Source organism: Octopus bimaculoides, chromosome 2 (assembly GCF_001194135.2).
Source record: "Octopus bimaculoides isolate UCB-OBI-ISO-001 chromosome 2, ASM119413v2, whole genome shotgun sequence".
Classification (NCBI taxonomy): Eukaryota; Metazoa; Mollusca; class Cephalopoda; order Octopoda; family Octopodidae; genus Octopus; species Octopus bimaculoides.
Genome location: NC_068982.1, coordinates 137819091 through 137827066, shown reverse-complemented (window position 1 = coordinate 137827066; position 7976 = coordinate 137819091). Strand labels below are relative to the sequence as shown.

The 7976-nt window shown below is 37.1% G+C and overlaps 1 protein-coding gene across 2 annotated transcripts in view; it reads left to right on the top strand.

Moving 5' to 3' along the window:
- The window catches only part of LOC106879249 (acidic mammalian chitinase), a 30906-nt gene that overhangs the window by 21377 nt on the left and 1553 nt on the right, over nt 1–7976 (top strand). The window contains exon 12 of one of the 2 annotated variants that reach the window (XR_008263543.1): nt 5088–5214. The exons of the other annotated variant lie outside the window; for it this stretch is intronic. The gene's annotated coding sequence lies outside the window, so the exon portion shown is untranslated. The remainder of the gene's footprint in view (nt 1–5087; nt 5215–7976) is intronic. 2 annotated transcript variants of the gene reach the window in all.

The following is a 7976-nucleotide window of genomic DNA, read 5'->3' as shown; positions in this document are numbered from 1 at the left end:
TATACATATACATATATACAATGGGCTTCTTTCAGTTTCTGTCTACCAAATTCATTCACAAGGCTTTGGTTGGCCTGAGGCTATAGTAAAATATACTTGCTCAAGGTACCATGCAGTGGGACTGAATCCACAATCCTGAGGTTGGGAAGCTGGCAGAAACGTTAGCACGCCGGGTGAAATGTTTAGTGGTATTTCGTCTGTCTTTACGTTCTGAGTTCAAATTCCGCTGAGGTCGACTTTACCTTTCATCCTTTCAGGGTCGATAAAACAAGTACTGGTGAAACACTGAGGTTGATGTAATCAACTTATTCCCTCCCCCAAAATTTCAAGCCTTGTTCTTATAGTATAAAGGGATATTAGCATAAATGTGAATTTGTAATCTAGTATAGAGACTGAAAGTTCTGAAGCAGTTATCCATAGTTCTTTCTCTTTGTGATTTTCAAAGAGATATCCACACCAGCTGGGCAAAGGATCTCTATAATGGTACATACATTTTCTTGTCTCTACCAAACAACAATATTTGGCCTGTTATGTTTGCACTTGGTAGAACTTTTCATGGGAATGTTCCACCAGTGCACTCTGAGTCGATGTTTATGTATGAACTCAATAACAGGAGGAATACTTTGATGACATTTTTGGTCAGTTGCTTATCATATGTGTGATGTCTTCTACAGAAATATGACACAATCTACATTTTCAGTTGTATCTTGGAGTTCTTTTGCTTATCAGGTATTTTGTGAAAATCTGTTTTTGGATTGCAAGCTCATAGACTTCAAGACACGACATAATATAACAGTTACAAGTCCATATTATCATCTATAAGTTTTCAAGAAACATACCCATGCATAGCCTTTTTTGGTATGCTGATCATTTCACATCTTTGTTGAAGTATGTTAGTCTAGCCGTTTGGGGATTGCATTGGAGGTCGTCAAGAAAAGAGTGTTTCCTGAGGAGCTAACTGCCAACATGTAAGATGTTCTCTTCTCTTTTCAGCACTAAGTTTCTGTATTCCTTTTTGCTGCTGTTGTTTAGCAAGTGCTGTCTTAGAGAGACAATATGACATTCAAAGGTTGTCTGCACTGATCTCAAGCCTCTATCTCCTTCATCTCTCCTTTTGTAGAGACAATTGATATCACTATTTCTGTGGAAGTTTCCAGTTGATGTCAGGATCTTGTAGGTTTTAATGTCTTTGAAATGGATTTCTTCTACAGGGTAGTCAAGTATCCTAAATGTTAGTGTCAGCACTGGTATTGCAAATACATCGTGGGGTGTTGTCTTGTAAGAGGAGAGTTCCAACTTCCATATTTTTCTAAGCCTGATGTCATATTCTTAGGTTGCTCTATCTTTATTTACAGCACCTTTATATAATAATATTTTCATCAATGCTTAGGTATTGTGGAACAGAAGAGATAGAGAGAGCATAGGTGTACAAATTTGGGGTTTGGAAAATTTATTTTCTACATTCAACCATCAAATGCAAACATTTCTTTTAGCCAAATTCTATTCCTATGTCAGCAGAAAATGTTATCAATTTTATCTGCTTTTTGGCATTGTAATCATTTTTTTGCATTGATCTTTGGGTCAGCCACAAAAAAATTATGAAATACATTGGTGTCTTTCACAGTTGCAAAACCCTAGCATGTTGCCAGTTTTGTAACAGAAGTGATAATGAATTTAATGCCAAAATAAATGGAATTACAGAAAGACTATCTCCTTGGAATATTCCATTTAAAATATGTATACAATGTAAGACAATTGTTGGGTTCTCCTTTATAAATGTGAGAATTTTTGCCCAGGTCTTTGTGAGTCTCTCAATGGTAGCAAGTACTTATGCCAAATGTAAATACTTCAGCAACCATTTATGAGGAATAGAGTTGAATGCTTTCCTATAATCAAACCATACTGTTGCAAGGCTCCTCTGGCATTTTCATACTTCAGACAGCACAGCATTGCTTATCAAAAGTTATTCAATACATCCCCACACCCCTCCCTTTCCATTATTGCCTCTGTCATTGAATTCGCAATGATCCTGAAAGAATTGCTTGAAGTAGTTTGTGTACAGTTTGTACATAATGTTTAGGCAAACAAGAGGCCTGTAGTTTCCTACCAGCTTTGTGGTTTCGTTCATGATTACAAGATTTGTCTATGCTATAGCAAGCTGATCTGGGATGTCAATCTGACCTTAACATAGTCCTTTTGAATTTGCACACATTAAATTGGTTTTCAGTAAAAAGTTAGCCTCTTTTACCAGCATCCAGCTACCAAGTCTCTTCCAGGAGTGTTACCTTTTCGTAGTATGCCTACAACAATGTTGAAAGTTTCAGAGTCAGTTGTGTTTGTTTTACTGTCAATGTTGGCACAGTATTCTTTCCTAACTTTATCAAAACACATTGCATTCTGATTGAAATCTCTCATTTCATACCAGATCTTGGACTAGAATGATTCAAGATCTTCTTGAGACAGAGTGTTCTTAACTCTCTCTCTCTCTCTCTCTCTCTCTCTCTCTCTCTCTCTCTCTCTCTCTCTCTCTCTCTCTCTCTCTCTCTCTCTCTCTCTCTCTCTCTCTCTCTCTCTCAGGCCTGGGCCCCTGTGTCTTACTTTACCATCCACCCGAGATCCTGAGCCAAAAAAAAGAAGAAAAAAAGAAAAGAAAAAGTTGCATACACAGCTCAAGAGTAATGATTGCAAGCAAACTAATGGACAGAATCCCCCCAAAATTCAGGGGAATAACAATAATAGACCTATCTCTCTCAACAACTATGTTTGTTCCCCTGAATTGCTATTTTCCTCACCACTTTCACTAGTTTGTGTGTCTGAATCCCTCTTGTTGTTTGTGTAAGAATAAATACTTTGTCCCAAGAATAAATACCATCGATGATTTCCTCAACTATAAAGAGTGTAGGCTTTACTCATTTACCAGACAAAGTGCTGGGATCACCACATGCTCATTTCATTACAAAAGAAATCTCCCTTTTTTTTTTTTTGATTAAAAACAAAAATAAACAACAACTAGGGTGGATGCCATTAACAATGAGTTATAAACACACTTCACTATAAAGCTGCAATATGATTGGTTGTCTATTTTTACTTATTTATCTTCTTCTTCTACATGTGTTGTTCATAATTGCTTTAATGAGAATCTGGTTGACATTACATTTAGGCTGTTCCTGATATGCTGAGAACACGGGGCTTTAGTGCTAATGGTAATATTTTTCTTCTTCCTCTCCTGGTATAACACCTGTGGATTGGAAGTAAACATGAAATATAATATTCTTTCCTAACTGTATCAAGCCACAGTGATTTCTGATTGAAATCTCTCATTTCATGCCAGATCTTAGACCAGAATGATTCAGGATCTTCTTGAGACTGACGGTTCTTAACTGAAATGAATTATAGTAGCTTGTTCAGGTATTTTCCTATGATAACAAAGTTTTTCATTCAGCTTCCTGAGTTTAAACTTTAGCATAATCAGCTTCTTGAGTTTACACTTGAATGTAATCAGCTTTTTCTCAAGTCTTGGTGTGCAAAGTTTTGTTATTTTTTGCATAAGATTTAATTGGGGAGGTGTGAACTTGTTATTGCTCTTATATTTCATTATTGCCATTCGCCATCCAATATAGCTGATGTTTCTTCCAAGTTTTGTTTACCACCTGGTTTGCTTGTGTTTAGTAATTTCATTTGCACATGCTCTGCAAGCTTCTTCTCAGGATTCTTTAAGAATGGTAGAAGCTGTGTATAATGGCAGTTTCTTCATGTCTGAAGATTATGAATAAGATCCTTGATACTGCATTTAGCTTTTCTTCTTGCCTGTGCTTTGTAGTTTTAAAGTGAGAGTCAATCTGTACACTCTGATCCTACTCTTTAGACTTGGAAATCTGACCACAATGAGCTAAAACCAATGTAGTGATCAGCAAGCTGTTGGTTTTTACATAGATGAATTGCCTTACAAGGCTGAAGAGCTCCATCTGTCCTGCTGTTGCCAGATGTATGTCAAACAGGGCACCCAAAGGACCACACTCCTTGAGTTACTATCAAGGCTGGTTCCCCTAGTCTTTTCCTTTCCCAAGGCATTCACAAGGCTGTGAGGATCTGAGCTTGGAGGTATTACTACTCTGGATCAAAGTATACTTGAGAATAATAGGGGTCAAGAAGTGGTCCCACATTCCTCAAAACCCTGGAATTCATGGACCAAAGCCTCACAATCAGATGCTGTTTAAAGTCATACCCAGGGGCTGTGTATAGGAAAGTATCCATTGTCCAGTAATTAACAGCACCTAATTTCTTGAACTCCCCAACAACATCATCGTTAACTTTTATCATGAGGTCAGTTGGCTTTTTCTTTAATCTCGTAAAGAACGGCTTGTTGTTAAATGACAACTTGGAAAAACTAGAAAGTTTTTTTTACCTCAAACTGTTCTTAGGCTGAATATATTCCATAGTAATTTCTATTGAGTCAGTTAGATGTGGAAATATATCAGAATTTAGTGATTGCAGCCATGGTTTGTTTACATTATTTTCAATCTCTTCTGTGGCACATTTTTGGTCAGTTCTCAGTGCTTTGCGAAGATTGATTAGCACCACAAGAATTAATGCAGCAATTAATGTGTGTGTGCGTGTGTGTATGCCATATAAAGAGCACTAATGACCTTGCTTCTGCTTGTCCCACGTAAAAAGCACCCAGTCCACTAAGTGGTTGGTGTTAGGAAGGGCATCCAGCTGTAAAAATCAGGCCAAAACAGTCACAGAAATCTGATGCAGGCTGCTGCTTGGTCAGCTCTTGTGAAACCATCCCACCCATGCTAGCATGGAAGGCAGACGTTAAACAATGATGCATAATGTATATATATAAGTGTGTGTGTGTGTGTGTATAAATATATACAAGCAAAATGCTTGTCACCAAAGCTGTTTTGCCATCAGATAGCTTAAGTTTTGTTGAGCTTTGTCCTAGTCTCATTTTAGCTACTTCATATTAACTGATAGAAGGGTCATTGAAGGCTTTTTTACATAGCACCGAAGTAGATCTTGATTTAAATGTAAAGACCAAGTGAAGTGAGAAGAGTACTTACGTCGTCTTAAATAACTTACAGGTGTTATAGTACTGATTGCAGTGGTATCGGTGTTGGTGTTCATACTAATATCAGCTGTGGTCATAAAAGTGAAATTCTACATGGCGTAAGATATATTTTGTAATCCAGTCTGAATAAAGCTAAGTTGGTAAGTAAAAGGTGTTTCTCTTATTTGTAACTGAAAGAAATAAACCAGTTTCTGATTGAAGCTGGAGGAGTTAGCATGTTTGTAGAAGAAAGTGTTTGAATGGCATTTTGGGTACCATGTTTTTATGTATATGTGTGAGTATGGCTCTGTGTGTTAATGTCTTTTTGTCTTGACACTGTATGATGGTCATAAACAAAATGCTACAGCCATATATGCATTGATGTTCATATGCAATATTCCATTAAAAAAAACATGGAGATGACCCATCAAACCTATACAAACATGGCGTTATGGACATAAAATGAAGTTGATTTTATTTCTGAACCGATTGAACAGTTAGCATTTCTTTAATGTCCCCATTATTTGTAGTAACTCACTCTCACCCCGAATTCTTCACTCTTTAGCTGGTCTTTCAATACAAGACACATATATTCAGTTGAATTTTCAGCAGACACGCACACGTACGTATACTTGCACGCACACACACATACATGCGTGTACATACACACAAACACACACACACACACACGCACGCACACACATGCACAGATCACTCATTGGACATTGGCGTTATTTGGAATTGCTGTATAGTCATGCAAGCCAACCTTCTGCTTTTCATTCTGAGTTCAAATCATGCCAAGTTCAGCTTCACATTTCCTCATTCCAGAGTCAGCAAAATTTAAGAACTAGTTAAGCATTTACATTGATGTAATATTCATATGAAGCATCCTAGATATGAATGGAATTATAATAGAACACAAAGGTGACACACAGAGCCAAACTGATGAAGATTAATGAACCTGAGTGGAGACTGAAGTGTTCTGACACAGCAATATATACAGTCATCCCATAAATAATGCAGCTTTTTTATACTTCTTTTATTTTTCAAAATTAAGATAAAAAATGTTCTTTTTTTCTAGATCTAAAATATACTCTCCTTCATTTTCTACAATGCTCTTCCATCTATCTGGTAAACTTGCAAGAGCCCTCTTCCAGAATTCACTTGTCCATGACAAAAAATACTCCTCCAGTATTGTTCTGACCTTGTCTATAGAATTCATATTTTTTCTGTCCAAATAATTTTGAAGACTGCAGAATAAACGATAATCAGATGGGGCAATGTCTGGCAAACATGGTGGGTGGAGCATGTTTTCCCATTCAAACTGCTCCAGCCTTTGGAATGTCATCCTCACTGTATGTGGCCGAGCATTATCCTGATGGAAGAACACCTTTCGTCTTAAAACCGAAGATGGTTATTTTTCTTCTAGCTTTGGCTTAAGCCCCTCAAACTGCTTGCAGTAGATCTCCTTTGTTATCGTTTGGTTTGGGTTTAAAAGTTCAAAGTGGACTAAACCTTTCATTTCCCACCAAACAGATAACAACACCTTATGTGGGTGAAGACCTTCTTTAGCCTGGGGTGCCAAGTGTTTCTCCTTTGCCTACCCACTGTCTTCGGCACTTGACATTTTTATAGAGAACCTATTTCTTGTCATCAGTCACTATTAAATCCCAAAAAGGTTTATTCATTAGATGGAACAGCAAAGAAGAGCACACGTTCACTCTTTGCATGTGATTAGACTCGAAAAGATTGTGAGGAACCCATTGACCCAATTTACTGACTTTTCTGATGGTATGCAGGTATCGACAAATTGTTGAACGACCAAATCCAAGATTCTTTGCTAGTTCTTCAGCAGTTATGATGGGATTTTGTTCCACCAGGGTTTGCAGGATATCCTTACGAAGCTCTACAGATCTTCTAGGATGAGGCTCGTCTTCTAGGCTGTAGTTTCCAGCTTGGAATTTCTGGAGTGATTGTTGACATTCACTTATGCTTACTACCCAATCGCCATATACTGAATTAATATTCCTCACACTTTCCATTGCATTGTTGCCTTTATTGAACTCATAAAGCAAAATTTGCCGAATATGCTCATTTGTCACTTCTATTATAGCTTTGAAAAAATAACTGTTAAAATCGAACTGTACTCTTCAAAACTTGCACTAAGAATAAGTACAAGGTAAAATTAATACCTGTTTTTATTGCAAGTTGACGCAGGTACTTTATCCCATGCCCATCCGACTTTTAGTTCATGCAATTGAGAAAAACCATATTATTTATGGAATGATCCAATACTTGGAGATCACACACAACTGCACTATTTATATGCAATATTCCTGTAACCTTGTTCGCCAGTTATTAAGTAACAGATCTTCAGTCTATAGCAATAAAATTTTACTGTTATACAGTAGAATAAAGTGGTTCAGTGTCTTGAACATATGGATCTTGATACGGATTTTAATTTCCCTTTGGGGTCCCAGGCAGGCTGCTACATCAAGGAAGAACAAGACAGTTTGATGTGTTCAGAGGAGTAGGGAAAATTTTATCTTTCTTCAAAACAGGTGGGGGTTAGCAACAGGAAGACCATCCATTCGTAGAAAATCTGACTCAATTTCATCCAACCGAAACAAATGTGGAATGTAAACAATAAAACACTAATGATTATATATGTATGTCTGTAATCCTAGATGGGCATATCTATTCATGGATATCCTGTCTACAGTTATTCCTCTTTCTTCTTTCTTTCTATCTTTATTTCAGTGACAAAATATAAATAATAACCTTCTTGTCTTCATTGCTACACATAGAATGTCCTCCTAAGTTTAAATGCAGTTCATATGTCACACTGTCACCCAACTGACAGACACACACGCACACTCATACACTTATGTATGTGTGTGTCTGTGTATATATATATATATAT